Source organism: Mesoplodon densirostris, chromosome 12 (assembly GCF_025265405.1).
Source record: "Mesoplodon densirostris isolate mMesDen1 chromosome 12, mMesDen1 primary haplotype, whole genome shotgun sequence".
Classification (NCBI taxonomy): domain Eukaryota; kingdom Metazoa; phylum Chordata; class Mammalia; order Artiodactyla; family Ziphiidae; genus Mesoplodon; species Mesoplodon densirostris.
The window spans coordinates 22,070,073-22,094,777 of record NC_082672.1 but is presented as its reverse complement, the minus strand read 5'-3'; the positions used below and the strand labels follow the sequence as shown (position 1 = coordinate 22,094,777).

Below are 24,705 nucleotides of genomic sequence, written 5' to 3'. Positions count from 1 at the left end.
ACATTTCAAAATTATTTATCTTAAGATAATTTCTTATTTCTCTGTATAATTCCAAGTGCTCTTTGATATATTAGCATACACAGAAAAGGTCTCTCCCCTCAGCATTTCCGCTTCTTGGGACTCTCTTGTTCTGAGTTCTGGGTCACCATCACCTCCTTTAAGTCTTTAGGACTGAATCACGTTCTTCCAAACCCAGGACTGCACTTAATCCCACCAAAATCCTGGAGCACTTTGGGAGGTCCAGTTCCTGTGGAGCGTTTTGCTCCAGCCAGTCCAGAGATATAAAATAAAGGTCAGTACAGTACTTCACATACTTTGCCTGAATGATCACATAATGCTCCAAATCTGAACAAAAAGGGAATTTGCTTTTAGGAAGCCACACCCTGTGGCTGGATCTAAGGGGACATCCAGGCTACAGACCCCAGAACAAACATGCGGTCATGTTCAATTCCATCCGCCACTTCATTGATGAGTCACCGACTGTTCACGAGGACTGGGGAACGTTTGTTTTTCTAGTGACTTTTTAGATTTTTTTTTCTACCCAAAACATTAAGTATTGGCTTTCTCTGAAAGAAAAAATTCAAATGATCCGGGCTCACAGGTGAAGTGTGACTGTGAAATTATATCTTAAAAATGAATGCATGTGCTTTATACATAAGAACTTGATGTTCAAATGACTCTTATCTTTCAGAAGAGTCAGGTAGGAAAGCTAACAGTTATTCCAGGGTTGCTACAATGTTTACAACACGTCTGGAACTGCCTATAGATTTAGTTTAAAAATCAAATGCCCAGGCTTCCCTGGTGCTGCAGTGGTTAAGAATCCGCCTGCCAATGCAGGGGACACAGGTTCAAGCCCTCATCCAGGAAGATCCCATATGCCACGGAACAACTAAGCCTGTGCACCACGACTACTGAGCCTGTGCTCTAGAGCCCGCGAGCCACAATTCCTGAGCCCAGGTGCCACAACTACTGAAGCCTGCAAACCTAGAGCCCGTGCTCCGCAACAAGAGTAGCCCCCGCTCGCCGCAACTAGAGAAAGCCCACGTGCAGCAACGAAGACCCAAAGCAGCCAAAAATAATAAATAAATAAGTAAATAAATAATAAATTTAAAAAATAAAAATAAAATGCCCGTCCCACCTCTCCCCCCAGAACACAGTCTCGTTACTTTGCACTCATATTCACTTACCTGTGGGAAGGGAGGACTTTTACTCTGGGAACTCTGGGTGTATTTCTGTGAATTCATTTATAGGCCGTTAAATTATCTGAATCTTGTAGAGCCCCAGAGATTTTAGGAACTACATACTTTCTGATGGCTTTTCTTCCACTGTGGGTGCAATCAGTCCACATTCCAAAGAGACATGTGGGAAATACCACATAGTCTTCATTGTAGACCCCCAAGATCCCTCATTAAAATGAAGCATTACTCACGCTGTCTGTGCCAAGGGCGGCCTGCCAGCTCTACACCCTCCCTGAGCAAACCAGTGCTTGTTTGGACACGTATCTGCATTAACCAGCGAATTCTCCCAGCTATGTTCTGAGAAAGCTTTCAAAGTCGACTTTTTCCTTTGGTGTTCTGCCCTCGGCATTCATAGCTACACCAAGAGCTAATCAATGCCCTTCACAAACCCAGGGATTTTAATTGTTATCCAAAAAGTACTGGGTTTTACTCCCTTCCAGACTATCTCAGATACGACGTACCAGTGACACAACAGCAAAAGGTTCAGGATGTGAAATCTTTACCATACCACATACCAGCGTTGTTCTGGACATTCCAGAACCTTATGCCAAAATGTAAGAAAGCATTCCTCTTGTCACAGGCTAATTATAAAGTAGGTCTCCCTTAAAATCCTCTGTGTGGTTGAGCTGAATCTATACCTCCAAGGCTGCTGGCCAGCCTGCCTGTCTGCTTGGCTCTGATTCTAGCTTGCTGCCCATTTTCACAAGTCCCCCTAGCCGTCTGAATCTGCTGTCTTCCTAGGTTTGGGTCATGAGAGTTGAGAAAGCAAGGGACACCGGAGCTTTCCCTCATGGACTGGAGCCCACTGAGCTCCCACGCTCGGTGGCTCCACTTCCCAGCCCCCATCTCAGTCCGACCCAAGCTCAGCATCTGAAGTTATCCCAGACCCTTCCCTTGCCCACCTCCACCTGTCTTTCCACTTACCCAGGGGTCTGGGGCACAAATATCCCCTGACCATTGATGGTGGGCTCTTAACTCCCTTTCTGTACACCTCCCCTCCACCATCACTCCTCCGCGCATTTCTCTGTACCTTATTTGTGACATTTCCCCCTAATGAGTGAAAATGATCCATATTCTCCTATGCAGGACACAACACAGAAGTCCCCTTGGTTTCTAATGCAACAGTAATTATCAGGAATTGTACTGAGTACCATTTTTTCAACTGCTGTGCCAAAAGCGATTTTAAATATTACCGTATTTAGTCCCCCAAATAACACTTTGAGATAAGCATTATCTGGCTCATTTTACGGATAAGGACACCGAAGCTTAGAGAGATGATATGGCTTGCCCAAGGAAAAGACACTATTTTTTGTTGTTGCCAGAGCTACAGTTGACCCTTGAACAATGTGGGGCTTAGGGGTGCTGACCCTCGCCGCAGCGGAAAATCCGAGGATAATATTACAGTCAGCTCCATATACATGGTTCCTCTGTATCTGCAGTTCCTTCATATCTGAGGCTCCACATCCGTGGAGTCAACTACTCTCAGATCATGTGGTAGTGTCGTAAGTATTTACTGAAAAAAAAAATTGGCATCTAGGGCTTCCCTGGTGGCGCAAGTGGTTGAGAGTCCGCCTGCCGATGCAGGAGACACGGGTTCGTGCCCCAGTCTGGGAGGATCCCACATGCCGCGGAGCGGCTGCGCCCGTGAGCCATGGCCGCTGAGCCTGCGCGTCCGGAGCCTGTGCACCGCAACGGGAGAGGCCACAACAGTGAGAAGCCCGCGTACCACACACACACAAAAAAAATTGGCATCTAAGTGGACCATCGCAGTTCAAACCCATGTCGTTCAAGGGTGGACTGTATAGTGAAAGCCCTGGGGTGTGGCTGCAGAGTCTATACAGTGAACCATATATTCTCTACCCCTTCTTACTGTGTGAAGGGTAACTCTATGGGTGAACAAGTGAAGTGAGTTTTTAGGTTTTGTTTTGAAGCAATACATCAGAAGCCGCCAGGTCTAATCGTTAAGGCCACTTCCTGGGTTTGAATTCCCACTCCCACACTTAAGCTTTCTGGGCTTTAACTTATTCGAACATAAAATAGGGACAGGGATAGTATGTACCTCATGGGGTGGTGGTGAGGACTCAGTCACTCTATGTAGAGCCCACAGAGCTATGCCTGGCAGACAGTAGAAGTTTCTGTATCTGCTATTTTTATTATTATTTCTACATTTGCAGTTCCGAGAAACTCCTCAGCAAAGTAGCAAGAGCACATGTTTTCTTCTCAAAGGTCTGAGAATTTTGGTTTCGATGCTACAAGTCCTTTCTCTTCCTTTGCTCATTCTTGCTCACTTATCTCTTCACTTAAAGAATCCAAAACAATAAAGGATATAAAAATACAAATTTGTTTTTAAGTTTAAAAGGATCATCAGGGGCTTCCGTGGTGGCACAGTGGTTGAGAGTCCGCCTGCCGATGCGGGGGACACGGGTTCGTGCCTCGGTCCGGGTAGGTCCCACATGCCGTGGAGCGGCTGGGCCCGTGAGCCATGGCCGCTGAGCCTGCGTGTCCAGAGCCTGTGCTCCGCAACGGGAGAGGCCACAACAGTGAGAGGCCCACGTACCGCAAAAAAAAAAAAAAAAAAAAGGGATCATCAGGACATCTTGAAGGAGGGGCTGAGTGAACTTTAAGTGAACTTTAAGATCACAGGATGCTGACTGTTGTCGCCCTCCAGTTGACAAATTCTACAAGAGCAGACGTCCTCCCTCCACCTGGTGCAGGACTCCTGGTGGCCAATCTGTTCCTTGGATGTGGTGCCTCCTCCCCAGCACCTCACATCCTTGTCTCCCGGCAGTATTGCTGCTGCTGCAGCTCTGCTTTTCAATCTGCAGGGCACACAAAGAGGAAACCACTGCAGATCCCAGGAAAGTTACATCCCCAGGGATTCAACAGTGGGTCTCCTGTGTGCTGAGGAGTCTTCTTGCTGCCTCTGGCCATCGCCCCCTCCCACGGTGGTTCTCGTTCAGCCAGAGCCCACCTGAGATCTAAGGGGCCGTGCATAGTACATGCTGACCACTAGACGCGGGGCACAGTCAAAAGCAAGGAGGCGTCAGTGAAGTGGAAAAGATGGGCCCTGGGAGTGTCTTCTCATGGATAAACATTTCTTATCACTGCAGTGAGCTTATATAAAGCAAAATAGAAATTTCTGTTGGCTCGGGGCCCTAGTTGTTTTTGATAAATTCCACACTCCAAATCCTACTGCCCCAAATGTGTCCATTGTACGACTTTCCAACCTAGAAAATAAAACAGAGTAAAATCATAGTGAAGTGTGATCTTTCTTTTATGATATAAACTTAAATTGTCCAAAATCAGAATTTTATCACCACCAAACTTGATTATGCCGTGCAATTGCAGATTTTTTTTTGTTTTCTTATTGAAACGTTTCTATATTTCCTCAAATTTTTGCTGGAAACATACATTATTTTTAAAGTAGAGAAAAAATCCTTAAAAATAAAAATAAGAGTGTACTCTAATTAAGAAGTCTTGGAAAGAATATTAAGCCATGAAGGAGTAAAAATTTTTTGCATAAAATTTGCACCTGCTTCACTAAGAAAATTAAATTTTGGACCGCATTAAACTCCTGTTTAATTGGATGTTTCCTCACCAGTTAAACAGTTCTGGCCAGCAGATGACCAGCATTTTCTTCTGTTCAACTTGAATCTTTCACTCGACCATAACTGCCTACTCTGTTGACTTTTACATCTGGGATAGTGTGTGAAAGTTTTCCTAATTTCCTGACATCGGAAAACTGGAACCAAGCTGAAAGAGTGACGTGCTAAGTGCCTCCCATTCTGAAGAGAGATACCTTTCTTGGGTCTTATAAGAGACAGCCAGAGGACCCTGCTTCCTCACCCATCCCCAGAGCCATCCACACTCTTCGCCGTGCCCATCCCCCCCACCCTCCTTCCTCAGCCTGGCTGGGGAAGTGGGAGAGGGTCTTTGCATTCTTGGGTTTGGGGTCTAGGGGAGCTACTGGGAAAGGAAGTGCCTCCCCACACTCGCCAAAGCCAGTTAGTTGTGAGAGGCTCCAAAAGAAGCCTTGGTAAATATCCAGGGTGAGACAGGAATCTAATTTAGGAATCCGACTTGTTAACCTTCCTTATGCTTCCTACCTGAGCAAAGAAAAGGACATTGGAAGGATATGGCAGTGGGGAGGGAGGGGTAGCTGTGGAGCAGCCTAGATCCTACCATCGTAAGTGGCAAAGATAGATGGGTACGTTTCTTGTGGATCTGGTGTGACATCAAGGGAGGTTGCTGGGCTTGAACTATCCACTCAAGAAGGCCAGCCCCTGGACAAGGGTTTCCCAGGGGCAAAAAACTAGAAGGTTCCACCGTGGGCAGGAGCCAGGGGGTGTTGAAGAGGGCAAGCTGGAGCCAGCCAGGCTCCCACAACGTCTGCAAGTGGAGAAGCCCTTCAGAGACCCCCTACAAACCTCCTGCCTATGTACCCCATGCCCAAGTGAGCATCTGAGCAACAGCCTCACAGCCTGAATCAGTGGGAATTTGGTATTAGCCAGAGGAGCAGTGGCAACCACTTGTACAACTATGGGCAATGAAGGCAGAAGATATTCATCCTCCCATTTCACTTCCTGGATGGAGAAGAGACATCCCAGAATCAGGATTTACCCTCCCCTTCTACATCAAGGTACTGGAGTGGAGGGCTGCATGAAAATGTCGAGTCCCCTCCCGCTCAAGGCTCCAGCGACAATCCTGGTGTTCAAGGAAAGCAGAAAGCCAGTGTGTTGGAGCAGATCAAGAGGGAGAGTGAACAGAGACTCTTGGGGTGGAGGGAGGGTCATGTAGGACCTCACAGGCCGTTGTAAGGACTGTGTCCTTAACTCAGAATGAAACTGAGAGTCACTGGAAAGTTCTGAACAGAGGATTGACATGATCTTAGACGTTTTTAAAAATTCACTTTGGCTACTGTGTTAAGAACAGATAGGGGCAAGGATGGAACAAGAGAACAGTTAAGAAGCTATAGAAGTCATTTTGGAGGGAGATGATGTGATTTGGACCAAGGTGGTAGAAATGGCAGTGTGAGAAATAGTAGGATTCTGAAAATATTTTGAAGATAGAATCAACTGTATTTCCTGTTTAATTTAGATCAAATCCAAATTAAACTCCAGACTCAAACCCCTTTAATACTTTTGAACTTCGGTGTGTGATAGGCAGAGTAATGATACCCAAAGATGTCCACATCCTAATCCCCGGAACCTGTGACTATGTCACCTCACATGACAAAAGAGACTTTGAGGATGTGATTCCATTAAAGATATTGACCTGAGGAGATTAGCCTGCATTATCCAAGGGGGCCCAATCTAATCTTAAAAGGAGAGACCCTTTCCCAGCTGTGGTCAGAGAGTGACATGACTGGGAGAACAGTCAGACAGACGTGCTGTGAAAAGGACTCAAATGACATTTGCTGGCTTTGAAGATGGAGTAAGAAGCTATGAACTAAGGAGTGTGGGCTGTCTTTAGAAGCTACGAAAGTCAAGGAAACAGATTTTCCTCCAGAGCCTCCAGAAAGGCATGCATCCCCACCGACATCTTGATGTTAGTCCCGTGAGACCTGTGTTGGATTTCTAACCTACAGAATTAGAAGATAAATTTGTGTGGTTTCAAGCCACAGAGCCTGTGGTAATGTATTACAATAACAATAGACAACCCATACCCTTGAGCAAGTCACTTAGTTTCTGTGGACCTCAGTTTCCCCCTCTGAAAAAAGAGAGGATGATGATACTTAGGCAGCATTGCTGTGAGAATCAGAAAAATGGGTACAAAATGCCTGCCACGTGACTGGCACTCAGTACAGTATCCATTGTTGTTGATCTTTGTTTATGCTAAGAATACTCAGTCCTTAGGGAGCCTGAATGAGCCCCTTTCTGCATGTTTCTTCACTCATTAACCTGTCATGCTACTCTGGCAGGTAGAGGTCCATATCCTTGAAGTCAGGCAGTCCTTGTTCAGATCCCCTCTTCCTAAGGGCTTTGAGCAAATTACTTATTCTCTCTTAGCCTCATTTTTACCACCTCTAAAATGGGAGGTAATGCCTGCACATTATCTCCCACTAGAGATAATAGACTATTGAGCACGTGGGTCACTCAAGAAATGATAGTATCTTTCCTTCCTCCCAGGCGATAAAAATCCTGAGCGTCCAAGTCTCTGTGAAAAGGTCTCATTTCTCTCTCTTCCTCTTTTCCCCACCATCCTTATTTTCATTTTATCCTCAGCTCTTCTTAAGGATTTTGGTCCAGCTTGGTGGGGTTTGTGTCTCCTTGCTACCTATTAAGAATGCTAAAGAGTGTTCTGAAAATTTCTTTTTTTTTTTTTTTAAAGTGAGTGAGGTTTTTTTTTGTTGTTGTTTTTTGTTTTTTTATTTATTTTTGGCTGTGTTGGGTCTTCATTTCTGTGAGCGGGCTTTCTCTAGTTGCGGAGAGCGGGGGCCACTCTTCATCACAGTGCGTGGGCCTCTCACTATCGCAGCCTCTCTTGTTGGGGAGCACAGGCTCCAGACGCGCAGGCTCAGTAGTTGTGGCTCACGGGCCCAGTTGCTCCGCGGCATGTGGGATCTTCCCAGACCAGGGCTCGAATCCGTGTCCCCTGCATTGGCAGGCAGATTCTCAAGCACTGTGACACCAGGGAAGCCCCTGAAAATTTCATATGCTTCATGTGCTAAGTTATTCCCCAAGCTCGGCTTTTCCCCTGAGATTTGAGAATGTCATTGCTTTCCCATTATTCTAATCTGTTTGTTTCTACAAACACTTTGTGTAGTGGTAGTTACTGTTTTCTTATCCTCTGAGGAGGAGAAGCCTATCTAGACAGTTGAGGACTTGCCGAGTAGGAGTGTGGCTTGCACAGGACTCCTCAGAGCGTCCATTTGGGTGCTGGTTGAATCAGTGTCTTAGATCAGCATCTGGACAGAAAAGGTTTTTGTGTATCATCCATCTCAGTTCCCAGTGTTTATTATTCTGAGTTTCATCTTCTCTTACCCCGAAGAGCTGGTTCTCAGACATCCTGGGTATACATGAAGAACTAGAATTCCCCATAGGCTAGTAACAAGGCCCCTCACCAAGACCATTTTATATGCGCTTATGACCTTTCCCCCACTCCTCACTCAACATCCCTAGCCTCCATCCACCCCAACACTCCTACTTCGTTTCCCTGCCGTCTTCCGGAATCGCCGTTTGGATGCTGCTTGTGCCTTTGATGCTATTGGCAATTTTACTTTGTGTTTCTCCAGCCAGCTCTGCCCATCCCCCTCCTCACTGTCCCCTGTCCTCTCTCAACAGACGGCCTAGTCTTTAACTTCGCAGAGAACGTAAAAAACTCTCACGGCATCATTTGCTGGCTCTTCCCACCCTACCCAAACCTCAGTGCTGGAGTTCTTTGGAGTTCAGCACACAGTCTTTTTCTCTTTTTGTTTATTATTTTTAAATTTTTTTTGTGGCAAGAATACTTAACTTGAAATCTACCCTTGTAACCTAGGTCCTCTTTTCTTAGTACCTCTTCTCCCTGGATAAATCCATCCACTCTATGTTTACAACTACCTCCACCTCAGATCTCCAGCTCGGAGCTCTCTCCTGAGGTCTACTCACAAGCTTCTCACACTTAGCAACTGCAAACCAAATTCATGCGGCGCCTGCTTTCCCAATCACACCCCCAAACCTGTATCCCCTTGGCATTGCCACCCATCCAGTTATTCGTGCCAGAAATCTATGGAACCCCTTCAGCCCACCTCTCTTGGGCCTATTACAGAGAATCATCCAGCAGTTTCTAGCTTCACCTCTGAAGCACTGTTAGAATCCGTACACTTTGCTCCCTCTCCACCGCCAACACCATGGTCCAAGCTGCAGTCATCCCTCTCCTGAACCACTGCTTAGAGCTGGCATTTCCCCCACTGCCACCCCATCTGCATGGAGGACCCCTCAGCTCTTTTTAAAAAATACATATGATCATGCCACTCCCTTGCTTAGAGAATGTGGATGACTTCCCATTGCTTCTAGGGATAAAGTCCAAAATTCCTTTACATGGCTTAGGGGACCTGCATTACATGACCCCACCGACCTCTCTGGCCTTATCCTCCTCCTCTTCCCCCTTTGCTTATTACAGCCACGGTGATCTTCTCACTGATGCTGGTCAAGAGCTATACGTTCCTTCCAGCTTCAAAGCTTTCACCTGCCCCACACCACCATCCAAACCCCATCTCTCCTCAGTCACATCACCCATAATTATTAGTTACAAATCATACGCAGCCCTCAGGTAGTAGCTGAAATGTCTTTCTCAGGGAGACCTTCTCTGATTCCCAAGACTTGGGTCAGCCCCTCGGTGATACACTACTGCAGTCACCTGTTCATTTCCATCTAGGAAGTTAAAAACCAGTCGTAGTTATATGGTTATTTGGTTAATTTTTTTAACATCTTTATTGGAGTATAATTGCTTTACAATGGTGTGTTAGTTTCTGCTTTATAACAAAATGAATCAGTTATACACATACATATGTTCACATATCACTTCTCTCTTGCATCTCCCTCCCTCCCACCCTCCCTATCCCACCCCTCTAGGTGGTCACAAAGCACCGAGCTGATCTCCCTGTGCTATGCGGCTGCTTCCCACTAGCTATCTATTTTACGTTTGGTAGTGTATATATGTCCATGCCACTCTCTCACTTTGTCACAGCTTACCCTTCCCCCTCCCCATATCCTCAAGTCCATTCTCTAGTAGGTCTGTGTCTTTATTCCCATCTTACCCCTAGGTTCTTCATGACATTTTTTTCCCTTAGATTCCATATATATGTGTTAGCATACGGTATTTGTCTTTCTCTTTCTGCCTTACTTCACTCTGTATGACAGACTCTAGGTCCATCCGCCTCACTACAAATAACTCAATTTCGTTTCTTTTTATGGCTAATATTCCATTGTATATATTGCCACATCTTCTTTATCCTTCCAAAGTCTGCCACCCAAATCCCCTCCCCTCACTATCTAGAGGGAGAGAAAGAAAGTTGAAAAGATCTTCAAGAAAATAAAAAGAGCTTATTCGTCTACAGTTTTCTAAGGATTTATACAAACCCATTCTCTTTAGACATCACATCAATCAAATTGTCAGAGAAGCCATTCTCAGGATAGATTGCTTAATAAGAGAAATTGTGATAGTATGTGAGTTTTAAATACAAGCAGATAAAGTAAGGAAACAATTTTAAATTATATATATTTTACACCTACCTTACACTTAGCTCAATAATAACCATGTAAAGTGTTTATGATACTCCTACCATCTACTCCTCTGATGTTGAATTTCAGCTTTATTGCCACTTCTCCTACTTGTCTGGTTCATTAAGTTGCCAACTGACATTGATAGACGTGTAGGAGGAAGCTCACAGTCTGTGCACCTTGCCAGAGTAACATCCTATAGGGGATCCTGGGGAGATGACCCAGTTCAGGCAATAAAAAATTCCAGGTAGTGCTTCCCTGGTGGCACAGTGGTTGAGAGTCCACCTGCCGATGCAGGGGATGCAGGTTTGTGCCCTGGTCCAGGAGGATCCCACATGCCATGGAGTGGCTAGGCCCGTGAGCCATGGCCGCTGAGCCTGTGCGTCCGGAGCCTGTGCTCCGCAACGGGAGAGGCCACAACAGTGAGAGGCCCGCGTACCGCAAAAAAAAAAAAAAAAAAAAAAAAAGTATTTGCAGTGGCCAATGCCGGACTCATCAGAGCCCTGCTTGCTAGTCCACATCAGCTGGAGTAGCCAGATACCATATTTGCACTCCGAGGAGTGATCATCTTAATTGTCATTGTGGTTGGTTCCAGGGCTGTGCATCTGTTCGTGTTCTAAAGTCACTAACACCAAGATACTTGGGGATCCCACCAGACCACACGGTGCACATTGTGTTAGCATATAGGTCCTTTCCAATATCAGCATCATATCTTTAGGTTGAATTGGAAGCATTCCCATGAATGCCAGGATTCCATGCCGAAGAAGAATGGCTGGAAAGAGCTCCCGGATCTAAGAGCCTCCCACGGCTGGAGAGCCCCAGCTGACATCAGTTCTCTTCTCCAGGGAGGACAGTAAGCAGCACTACCTCCTGTCTGACAACCAGGTTGGGGTAGCACCTCTTCTCCTTGATGTCATGTACAATTTCTGCTGTGGTAGTGAAGCTGTAACATCTTTTTCTCACAACCTTTAGAAATATTCTTCCCAGTACGAGCTCGCTCGGTCCAGAAACAGGATAACATAGAGCATGCGTAACCCTCATAGATGGGCATCATGTGTGTGACAACATCACCCCAAGTCTGTACACACAGCAGTGTGTGACCAGAGGCGCACAGGGACGGCACAGCTGGAAGAGCAGCATGCACGGCTGGTTACTGAAGGGGTCAAACAGGACCTGTGACAAGTGGCCTTGAGGTTCAAGGGAGCTTCACTAAGGAGAGCATGGTGTTTCCCAGGAGCGGCCGGAATCACTGCAGTCGGTGTGGTGCCGGATCCCCCATCAGCATCCTTCTCTGACAGACACCTCTCTTGTTCTGGGTTCACCGTCTGTCTGGTTTTCCTTCCGTCCCATACCTACCATTACGTCCTGTTATCTTTGGCAATAAATAACAGAAGGTAACCAGGCACAGGGGTTATCGTCCCCAGCAGAGACCCCTTTGTGCGTGCCCGAGACGTCGTTGAGGGAAGGAACAGTGAGTTCTTGATTCTTCCCGTGACCTTCATTTGCCGCACGCATAGATGGAAGAACTGGCCGTGAAGCAGTGACGGTACCATTTCACACTGTACTCAGCTATTTATAACATGCTTTCTGAAATTCTGTATGTACACTTGGTTTAAAGTTTAGTACATCCAGTTGGAGGTTTTGTGTAACCAAGGAACACTAGGGGTAATGGGTCTATGGAAGGGACTTGGCCTGATCTGACGGCTCTTCAGCCATGTGAGCTGTTCACCCCTCTGGAGCCTGATCAGAGCACTAATGACAATTTTTGGATTTCCCTAGAGGCCCTGTGAGATCTCGCCCCTGCCTACCTGTGCTACCTCCTCTTCCCGTCCTTGCCCTCCCACCCTCCACCCTCCAGCCACACTCCACTTCTTTCCATCCCTCAGAGCCGCCATGCTCTTTCTTGCCTCAAGACATTCACACATGCTCTTCCCTCACTGATAACTTGATTTCCAGCCAACCCCTTAACCTACTGAGAGGTTATCTACCCGCCCTTGGATTTTTACTTTAAACATCACTTCTTCCAAGAAACCTTTCCTGATTCCTCATCTAGTTTAGGTCTCTACTGCTTCTTCCTTCCTGCTTCTTGCTTATTTGGAATTACTCCTTAGATATCTGGCTTTCCTACTGGATGGGGATGTCCTGAGGATGGGAGCTAGGCCTCTTCTGTTTTTTCTGTATCCCTACCTCCTAGAATAATGTTTGTGCAAAGCGTTTGTCAAGAGGGAAGAGATATGGGGATATATATATATATATGTATATGTATATCTGATTCACTTTGTTATAAAGCAGAAACTAACACACCATTGTAAAGCAATTATACTCCAATAAAAATGTTAAAAAAAAACACAAAAAACAGAAATGAAAGAATGAGGAATGGCTGTAAGCAAATGTTAAGGTTTGGTGACCACAAGCTGAGTAAGTTATCTCTTGATTTCTGTTTTCATTGTGACTTGAAATTTTCTAAATGCAAGGAGAAAGGTGGGTGACAAAGAAGGGGGGTTTTGTTTTGTTTTCTAAAGAAAGAATAATATAATATAACCTTCTTATCCATCACCTAGGTTCAACAATTATCAATATATTGCCAAACGTGTTTCATCTACACCTCTACCTTGTTTTTTTATAGAGATATAATTTACATACCATAGAATTCACCCTTTTAAAGTGTACAATCCAGTGGCTTTTAGAATATTCACCAAGTTGTGCAACCATCACCCCCAAAAGAATCCCTGTACCCTTTAAGTAATCACTGTCCCGTCCGTCCCCTCTTCCCCCAGACCCCAGCAATGACTCACCTACTTTCTGTCTATATGCATTTGCCTGTTCTGGACATTTCATATAAATGGAATCATACAAAGTGTGGTCTTTATGCTGGCTTCTTTCACTTGTCATAATGATTTCAAGGCTCATCCATGTTGTAGTACAAATACATACTTCAGACATTTTTATAGCCAAATAATATGTTATTGTATGGATATACCACAATTCTTTTATCCATTTATCAGTTGATGGACATTTTTGGATTATTTCCACTTTTTTGGCTGAAGATGGAAATGTGAAGGTATAAGGTATCCACATAATTAAAGGGAGAAGAGCTAACAGGGAAGCAGAAGGATGTCAGACCACAGAGAGGACCCATTTGAATTGAGACCAAAACTAATGCTGCACAGGCATGTAACTTTATGGCACACAAAACCCTTTAAACGTGAGCGCTGCCTCTTCTCCAGAACTGCACAGGCCAGTTCTACTAAACTTCTTGTTGTTCCCCAAACCTCCCTTGGTCTCTTCTTACCTCTGGCATTTGCATTATTCTCTCCATGGGGACCATTTTCTTCCAGGCTTTACTCCCACATGCAGTCTATCTTTGAGTCTCAGATCAGATGTCACTTCCTGCAGGAAACCATCCCTGACACTCTGGGTCTGTGTTAGGTGCCCCTTTCCAGTCCTCCTATGGCATCCCCCCAGTCACTCATCAAAACACTCACAGCACTGCTCTGCAATCTCATCCCTGCACCACTGCCAGGCTGGTGGGCAGTAACTACTATGACATTCTCCATGTGATCCTTAGTGCCTCAGACAATGCCTGGTACATAATCAGGGCTCAGTACATTTTGAAGGAATAAATGAATGAATGAGTTATGCATACTTTCAAAACCGTGAATCCATGAAGGTCAAAGATGATAAGAACTGGGGTAGGATAGTAATATGGCTGTCTTTCCAACACACTGACGGTTGCAATTCCTCAGAGATAAATTTTCACACCCTTGATAAGTGAGAACTAGAGTGATTAATGTTTTTCAAAACATATTTATTTGTACTTCTGAATAAGTTTTCCATCAGAGTTGGAAATAAATATTTCAGAAATATTAGTTCATCAATTATTCCATTTTCTTTCTTTGTCCACATTTGATATTCCATTCTTGAACGAAGGTCTCTAGAATATAAATCAAAGTGGCAAGAGGATGTTCACGCAGGTGAAAACAGGTAAAGAAGAATAGGGTACTAGTCAGGATTTCAAATATAATCTAGCATTAGAGAGATAGACTCTTAATTGACACTGGAAAGGGTGAAAGTGCTTTTTCAAAAGAAAGAAAACTACTAGTGATATACCCCCCATGGGGTACCATCAGTTTGTTAACTCAATTTTTTATTCCTTTTGTTAACTCAGTTAAAATTTTGACTATGTATACTCCCCCAAAATATTAAATATTATGGAAAATTAAAAATTTTACTAGCATAGTTAATAGGGATAGTCCCTGAACTTAGCCAAATAAATCCTTCTTTAAAATGTATATGCATATAAAATTCAGCAACATTTAAAACATTGTATGCTCCAAGCCTTTGAATTAATTTTCCTTTGAGGAAGGCACTGTGTAGAGGAAGCAATATTGGACACATACAAATTAAATGAGGTTGATCTATTGAAATGTAGCTGGCAAAGATCCAGCTTCCTAGTTTGCTTTCAGTAGTTTATTTCTGAGTGCATGCATCTTTAAACTAACTATGTAGCTTGTTTTTACAAGAGGCAGATAGTGGGAGATGGCCTTAAATCAACTCTTGCTTTGCAATCCAAAGTATATCTTAATGCAAGTTCCCCTGTGTTTTTCTAATAATGAGGTTGGACAAGAATAATGCTGCCTCAGATTGCAGTGTCCAAGGCATTCATTAAAGTTAAGAATCAGTGCTCTTGCAGAGAAGCTTTATGCCTAATGTTGATCAGCCCTTTATTGTGTGGAGTTTGCATGTATTCAAGTAGCAAGGAGCTCACCACAAAGGCCATCAGGTGGGTTTCCATGGTAGCAGTCCTTCTTTTGTTATTCCCATTTGAAACATAGACAGTATCCAAATACTCACCATGTCACTGCTTAATGAAAAGAAATAGAATATTGGTAATGCCAGTAAAGTCAGGAAGCTGGTCTTTGGGTGCAACACCAAAGGAGGACATGCTGTCCCCTCAGGTTTTCTTTTAAGCAGCTGTCCATGAAGCGGGACTAGTGTCCCTTTGATCTTATATTATGTCCTATTAATGACCTTCAGTGGCCTCATATCATTGCTCTAGGGACAAATAGAGCTAAATGATGACCAGGATAGTGCTGAGTTTTATGAAGGACAAGTTTGTGATTGTAACTAAGAAGAGTGCAATGTGAAACTAGGGAAGAAAAAAATCAGCTTTTTAACATATAAAGGATAACACTGTGGAAAGAAAATTGCTTCTGGATTTTTGTTGTGTTTGTGTAGGTGTTCATCTTTCCTCGTGACTCAACACCTGGATTTGCCCACTGTCTTTGCTGTTTAAGATTAAATGTAACTGGGAAGTGTCATTCCCATTGGTTGTGAATCAGTTATTGGAGTTTACAGCAGCACATGGGAGCTCTGTGATGCAGCCTGGCTTGTTCCAACAGAGATCGCTGGAGAAGTCAACTGGTACTCAGTCATTCAAATAGAAGAATTTACTAAAGCTTAACATTATTTTTCTATTCAGTCCTCCCAAAACATCATTTCTGCCACTTACTCAGGAGAGAATAAAAACTGTAACTCTTAATTTAATTTACTTTTCCCCTTCCCAGAGACTAGGAGATCCGAAAACATTTATGAACTGGTGAGACTTTAGTGCTTTAATTTTAGCTATTTTAATTCATGAAATCTCCACAGGGTTCTATAGGGCTTTCCCTTGTAGTACTAGCCTTCACCATAAATGGCTCAAGTAAGTGTAAAATACGTGGAGGTATGTAAAATTATGCCAGATATTAAATATATTTTAAAATACTTTAAAAAGAAAACTTCAGTGAGATCGAGAGTAGGAATTACTATGGAACTGGATAAGAGTGTGGCTGGTGAGACAGAAATAGAAAAGACCCAGGACTGAGATGGAAGAAATTTAAACTGAATCAAGGGTTGAAGGTTTCCAGCTTGAAGTTGTTGGGAAGCATCCATTTACCTTTCAGGTGGGGTGGATGATAGAGGAAATGTGGGCTTTCCCAATGAACAGACAAGAATGAGTTAAAGGGAGAGATTCAAAGTCAGCAGGACTAGAAACTGGGGGACTTACTGAATATCAGAAGGAGAAAAAGCTAGGGCAAGCAATTAAGGTCTTGCAATAGAAAAAAATTCTGAGGTCAGTGTTCATTTATCTATAGTTTCCATTGCTTTACTTAGAATTGACTTAGTTTACAAAATGTTGAAAGGAAAAACCAACAACCTAGAATTCTTTATCCAGCAAAATTATCCTCCAAACGTGAAGGAAAAATAAAGATTTTCTCAGACAAAAAAGAAAAAAACTGAGGGAATTCATTGCCTGCAAACCTGTCCTAGAAGAAATGTTAAAAGGTATCCTTTAGGGAGAAAGAAAATCATGAAGGTCAGAAACTTGGATCTACATAAAGAAAGGAATAACAGAAAAAAGAATAAGTAAAGATGAAATAAAATATTTATTTTTCTTACTCTTAATTGATCTATTAGAGAAGTGTTCCTCAAAATTACAATAGTAACAATGTATGTGGATACATGAAATGAATGACAATGAAGTTATAAGGGATGGAAACGAGGAAATGAGAATACCCTATATTAGGTATCTGTACTACCTATGAATCAATATTTGAAAGTGGACTTATATTAGTTATGAATGTGAAACACTAGAAAAAATTTGAAAAAAGAAGTATAATTGATATTCTGAGAGAGAAGAAAAAATGGAAGCATATAAAATAATTAAAACCAGAGAAAATGGAAACAAGGGAGAAGAAAAAAAGAAACAAAAATCAAGTACAATGAATAGATACTACAAACAGTTATTAGTCCAACTATATCAATAATCACTTTAAATGTAAATGTTTAAATACATCAATTAAAAGACAAAGATAGGGCTTCCCTGGTGGCACAGTGGTTGAGAGTCCACCTGCCGATGCAGGGGACACGGGTTTGTGCCCTGGTCCGGGAGGATCCCACATGCCGCGGAGCAGCTGGACCCATGATCCATGGCCGCTGAGCCTGCGCGTCTGGAGCCTGTGCTCCGCAACAAGAGAGGCCACAACAGTGAGAGGCCCGCATACCGTAAAAAAAAAAAAAAAAAAAAAGACAAAGATAACAGTAACCAAATATGTGTTGCCTACAAGAAACCCACTTTAAATATAAAGACATAGATAGGCCAAGAGTAAAGGGATGGAGAAAGATTTAACAGGTTAATACTAATCAAAATAAAAATGGTTTAGCTATCTTTATTTCAGACAAAGCACACTTCAAAACAAACAAAATTATCACAGATAAGGAGAAGCACTATATAATGATAAAGGGATTTATTCTCCAAGAAGACATAATGACCTTTAATGTGTGCTTCTAACAACAGAACATCAAACCATGTGAGGGAAAAACTGATAGAACTACAAGAAGACATATTCAAATCCACTATTATAGTTGGAGATTACAACAACTGTTTTTCAGTAATTGATAGATCAAGCAGGCAAAAAATTAGTAAGGATATAGTTGACCTGAACAGCACCATCAATCAACTTGATCAAATTGACATATATAGAATACTCTATTCAACAAGAGCAGAGTACACATTCTACTCAAGCTCACATGGAACATTCACCAAGACATAATATTCTGAGCCAGAAAACACACCTTAAATTGAAAAGAATAGAAATCATACAAAATATGCTCATAGTCCACAATGGAATTAAACTAGACATTAATAACAGAAAGATATCTAAAAGACCCCAAAATATTTGGAGTTTAAGAAACATGCTAATAAATTACACAGGTCAAAGAAGAAGTGTCAAGAGAAATTTAAAATATTTTGAACTGAAAGAAGGTGAAGATACAACTTATCAAAATTTATAGGATTCAGAGAATGCAGTGCTCAGAGGTTAATTTAGAACATTAAATGCATATATTAGAAAAGGAATAGGTCTAAAACCAATAACCTGTTTCCACTTTAAGAGACTAGAGAAAGAAGAGCAATTTAAACCAGAATCAATCAGAAGAAAGAAAATGATAAAAATTATAGATGAAATTGAAAACTGGAAATTGATAAAACCAAAAACTAATTCTTTGAAAAGATCAGTAAAATTGATTAAGCTCTAGGCAGGCTAACCAGGAAAAGAACAGAGAAGACACACATTACTAATATTAGAAATTTAAGAGAAGTCTCACTACTGATCCCATGGTCATTAAAAGAATAATTAAGGAATATTATGAACAACTCTGTGTCCACAAACTTGATAATAACTAGATGAAGTGGACCAATTTACCAAAACTCACAGAGGAAAAATAGACAATCTGAATAGGCCTATGTCTACTAGAGAAATTAAATCAATTTTTAGTAACCTTCCAAAACAGAAAGCTTCAGGCCCAGAGGGTTTTACTGGTGAATTCTACCAAATGTTTAAGGAAGAAATGATAACAATTCTTTACAATCTCTTTCAGAAAATAGAAGCAGAGAAAGCACCCTCTAACTCATTTTATGAGGCCATCAATATCAATACTAGAAAAAGACATTACAAGAAGGAAACTTACAGACACATATCTCTCTTGAATATAGATGTAAAACTTCTCAAAAATATTAGCAAATCTAATCCAACAGTGTATAAAAAGTTTTATTCACCAAGACCAAGTGGAATTTATTCCAGGTATGCAAGGCCAGTCAACATTGAAAAATCAATTAATGTAATCCACCACATCAACAGACTAAACAGGAAAAATTATATGATGATATTAATAGATGCAGAAAAAGAATTTGACAAAGGCCAACACCCACTCATGACTTAAAAAAAAAAAAAAGAAAACTCAGCAAGGTATGAATAGAGGAGAACTTTCTGAGGTTGATAAAGAACATCTATCAAAAAAACCCCACAGCTAATATCATAATTAATGGTGAAAAACTGGATGCTTTCTCTTTAATGTTGGGAACAAGGCAAGGATGTCCCCTCTCATCATTCCTGAAGTCCTAGTGCATCATTCCTAGCTAGTGCAATAAGACAAGAAAAGAAGATAAAAAGTATATATAGATTAAGGGAAAGAATAAAACTGTTTTTGTTCACAGATGACATGATTGTCCATGTAAACAATCCCAAAGAATTAACAGAAAACTCTTGGAACTAATTAGTCACTGAATACAAGGTCAGTTGATTTCCTGTATACTAGCAATGAATAATTGGTATTTGAAATTGAAAACAATACCACTTACACTAGCATCAAAATAGTGAAATACTTAGATAAAAATCTAACAAAATATGTACAAGATTTGTATGCAATACTATAAAACACTTGTGAAAGAAGTAAATAAGATGTAAATAAGTAAAGGGAGAGTCTGTGTTCATGGATTGGAAGACCTAATTTTTTTTTTTAAGAGTTTATTTATTTATTTATTTTTACATCTTTATTGGAGTATAATTGCTTAACAATGGTGTGTTAGTTTCTGCTTTATAACAAAATGAATCAGTTATACATATGTTCCCATATCCCCTCCCTCTTGCATCTCCCTCCCACCCTCCCTATCCCACCTCTCCAGGTGGTCACAAAGCACCGAGCTGATCTCCCTGTGCTATGCGGCTGCTTCCCACTAGCTATCTACCTTACGTTTTGTAGTGTATATATGTCCATGCCTCTCTTTCACTTTGTCACAGCTTACCCTTCCCCCTCCCCATATCCTCAAGAGACCTAATATTTTTAAGATGTCCGTTCTTCCCAGCTTGACCTATAGATTCAACACAAGCCCAATTAAGATCCCAGCAAGTTATTTTGTGGACATAAAAAACTGGATCTAAATTTTATGTTGAAAGGCAAAAGACCCAGAATAGCCAAGCAATACTGAAAAAGAAGAAAATTGGAGAACTGACACCACCTGATGTCAAGACTTACTATAAAGCTACAGTAATCAAGACACTGTGGTCTTGGTGAAAGGATATACACAAAGATCAATGAAACAAAATAGAGAGCCCAGAGGTAGAAATCTAGTCAACTGATACTTGACAAAGGAGCAAAGGTAATTCAATGAAGAAACGATACCTTTTCAACAAATTGTGCTGAGACAATTAGAAGTCCTTATAAAAAAACTGAATCTAGACACAAACCTTATACCTTTCACAAAAAATAACTCAAAATGCATCATAAATCTAAATGTAAAACTCAATACCATCAACTCCCAGAACAAAACACAAGGAATTTGGGTTTTAGATACAACACCAAAGCATAAGGAAAAAAATATTGAAGACGTATTCAGCTTCCCAAAATATGTTACAAATGTATTTGGTGGGCAAAAAATAGGAAAAAACGAGAAAAGAGGTTGTAACAGAGCTGAACCCATATCTTTCATCTTAGGAAGTCAGAAGATAATATCTAAAATTGATAAGTCAAGAAACAACAATATATGAGTATTTTTAAGAAACATGGGACTAAAGATAAATGAAACAGCTGAAATTGTTGAAATGTGGCTTCCTCTGGAGAACAGGGTGGGGCATGGGAAGGAGACTAAGGGCTGCAGTTGGATGGGGCAGAGAGTTTCTGCTTTTTTTTTTCTTTTGCGGTACGCGGGCCTCTCACTGTTGTGGCCTCTCCCGTTGCGGAGCATAGGCTCCGGACGCACAGGCTCAGCGGCCATGGCTCACGGGCCCAGCCACTCCGCGGCATGTGGGATCTTCCTGGACAGGGGCACGAACCCGTGTCCTCTGCATCGGCAGGGACTCTCAACCACTGCCCCACCAGGGAAGCCCCAGTTTCTGCTTTTTTAACTTCAGCTTTATAGAACTCTTAATGGTTTAATTTGGACAAAAATTAAAATGAAGTTGAAAAATGAACACTACAACTCAACTTAAAAACAGTAATTGACTCTATTACTCCTCCCTCATGCATAATACTAAGGTGTCATCTAATGTCTGTGTTACTGTTAGAGTTGGGACCCTGTCTCAAGGGCAGGGACCACATCTACTTCACTTACTGCTATATTCATGTCTGACACATCCAGGCCCTGATATGTATTTGTTGAATGAAAAAAAATAAAAGAAACATTTAGCAGTTGTAGAAGCAGCACACAGAGGACAAATGTGACAAATAATGCAGAGATGGCCTCACTATAACTTGACACAGGGCACTGGCACAAAGCAGGAGCTCAAGAAATGTCTGGAAATGTTGCTGTTTATTAAAGAAGGTTGGCAATTAGAGAGAGGTTGGATCAAAGAAGATGTAATCATGGCAGGGATAACCCAAACATTGTTTGTTATTCTAAAAATAAGAATCTAGGAGAGGGAGATGCATGAAATGTGCTAGAGAGACACTAGAAATCATTTCTTCAAAATATGAAAAATTATGATTTTCAGTTGTGGGTATAGCATGTTCTTCCTCCTCCTTTTCCAGAGGTAGTAGTTTAAACGCATGGCTTTCTCATTCCTGCAGCCAATTCTGATGATTGCTTGGGCCATAACAATCCCTTGCTGACCACACTTCCCACCTCCCTCCAGAAAGAACACATGTTCCCTATGGTGTTCAGAAATGTGTCAACTTGATGTTTGGTACCTGTATACTTTGAGAAGGTCTGTCCAAATGATTAAAGTTAAGCAAAACCAGTCATGAATTTTATTAAGGGAAATTTGAATTGAATTCTCTCCAGGGTGACATCACCATAAGACCAGGTAGGCTGTAGAAAGTGGGACCCAAAGGAAGCCAGTCATTTGAAACCAGTTTAGACGTGTGCCAGGACATTTGTTGTGGGAAAATATTCTGAGGTAGCTTATTGGCCTGCCTTTGTGGATAAATTACTCTGATATTTGTGATTTAGAATCAGGAAGAAAACATATCCTCTCATTACCTCATTACAGGAATTCATTTTGGGAGGCACACACAATTTGCCTGTTTCCCCAGGGATGGGTGGAGGGACTAGTAACCTTGAAAACATCTTTGTGAATGAGAAGTTCAGGAAAATATTCTATATTTCTGCATAAAGAGAAGCAATGGGAAGCTTGCTCGTTTGTTTGGTTTGCTTGTTTTTTTGTCTAACCTAAGCTGACTGTGCTAAGAACTTCACACTATCTAACGACTACAGCTCTGAAGGAAGCAGTACTATTTACATCCTTTACCAAAGGGGAGACCGAGGCTCAAGAAGTTCAGTAATACCCAAGGTGACTGGACTACCACGTGGATGATCTGGAAGTTGATCTGAAGTATAAATGGCACAACTACATGAACAGGACCCGCTACATAATTTGTGGGGTCCAGAGCAAAACAAAAGTGTGGAGCCCCTTGTTCAAAAACTGTTACGAATTTCAAGATGGTGACAGCAGAGCATTAAGCCAACTGTGAGGCCCTTCTGAGCACAGGGCCCCATGTGTCTGCACCCATAAACCTTGCTCCATGTATAGATACATCCCAGGTTCTATAAATTTGGGCTAGCTCTAAGGAGAACATTGAAAAGACTTTGACGAATCTTAAATTATGATTTTACCTTAAAAGATTGTCTTGAAGAATGCTCTATTAAACCTGCAGTAAATGAAGAATTATATAATTATGTCTGTAGCTTCTAAAATTATGTCTGTAACTGAACTAGAGGATGTTTCAGCACTGCTTCAGATGGGATGCCTCCACCTGGTATTTGCCTGTGAATTAACACATTAATTCTCTAGCACCACCATACACATCACCAAGGAGAATTTTTTGAGCCCCGTTTTCAGAGCCCTGTTCTCTTCTAGACAAATGTCCTTTGTCATATTCCCTGGGACCTACAGCCTTTTCAGTGGGAAACTTGGCACTCCTCCTCAAGGACACACCTTTGCACCCCGACTGCTGCTTGCTGCCACCTGGCACACAGTGGGGACCCAGCAATTGTTTGTTGAGTAAATTGGTGAGTACATGAACTCCAGAACACTTCAGAATTCTAGATTCTCAGAAATGTAGCAAGAACCAGTCTCCATTCAATCAATATTCAGGAGATGTCCAAGGGGCCTTTAGATTGGCCCTAAAATGAGACAGTTAGATCTAAAGAGAGGGCTAGGTCTAAAGTCAGCATTTGAGCCAAAGGTCAAAACTACCCTTGAAAAGTCCTGCAGAAGCATCATGTGGGAGGTACCATGTGAGACACACAGAATCCACTGGGCAAGAAGTTGATGCACATCCTTTGTCTAGCCCCACCTTGGGGCACAGGCTCATTGCCTGCTAAGCAGAATCATAAATTCCAGTAGGCTAACTGCACGTATGATGTGACTGTTTCTTAAGAGGTATGTCAAAGCTTTCTCTGAAGGAAGTGTTTAATCATTTTATCCCTGCAGTCGCTTTTCTCCCCTTGGGAGACATTGTAAAATTCGATTTCTGAGTTTTATAAGAGACTCAGTCTTGTGTTAAAACGTCACCAAAACTGATTTATCTTACATCTTGTAAATTTTCTATATCTCACACATTTTCTACACTGAGCATGAGTTGCTTTTATAGTCCGTGGGGAAAAAAAGAAAAAAAATTACACAGAGATTTCAAACTTGGATCATATTTTTGGTTCCGAGCACATTAACAGCTGTTCCCATCCATTGTATCCTAGTCTTCAGAGCACGAGGGGAGCCTGGCATACAGGCTAAGAGCTAAACCGCTCAGGTGGGTATCTCCACTTCTCCACTTATTGACCCTCTCAGGGCCTTGGTGTCTTAATCCGTAAAATGGTACTAATATAATCCCTTCCCCAAAGATTTGTTCCTATAAAACACTTAGCACCGTGCCTGTCACTAAGAATTCAATGTCGTTAGCCTTTAGCTCTTACTGCATATGAGTCTGTGTCCTGTGTCTTTTGCGCTAATAGCCCAGCTGTCAAATAGCCTAGCTCCTTATCTAAATGTGAATAATAAAATCAGTTTTTCAATCCTCTTTCAAATAAACTAATCTTAAGAACTGAAGGGTTATCTGAGGTAAGATAGGTACATGTGTCTATCTAGGATAAACAAGGGCGACAGAGCCAAAAAAGGGAAGGATGATATTTCTCCCTTACTACAACTCCTCAAGGGCTCCAGTGACCACAGCAATTCATGGTCTATATGACAGGATGAAATTTGGCCATGAGACAGAAAGAGCTACTGAGCTTGACAAGGGCAATTTTTCTTTACTTACTATTTATCTCATATAAGATAAAATAGACTTTAAAATAAAGACTATTACAAGAGACAAAGAAGGACACTACATAATGATCAAGGGATCGATCCAAGAAGAAGATATAACAATTGTAAATATTTACGCACCCAACATAGGAGCACCTCAATACATAAGCAAATACTAACAGCCATAAAAGGGGAAATCGACAG

At 41.9% G+C, this 24,705-nt stretch overlaps 1 protein-coding gene across 1 annotated transcript in view; it reads left to right on the top strand.

Annotated features, from left to right (window-relative positions):
• The window catches only part of AIG1 (androgen induced 1), a 238,728-nt gene that overhangs the window by 202,062 nt on the left and 11,961 nt on the right, over nt 1-24,705 (top strand). The window lies entirely within an intron of this gene.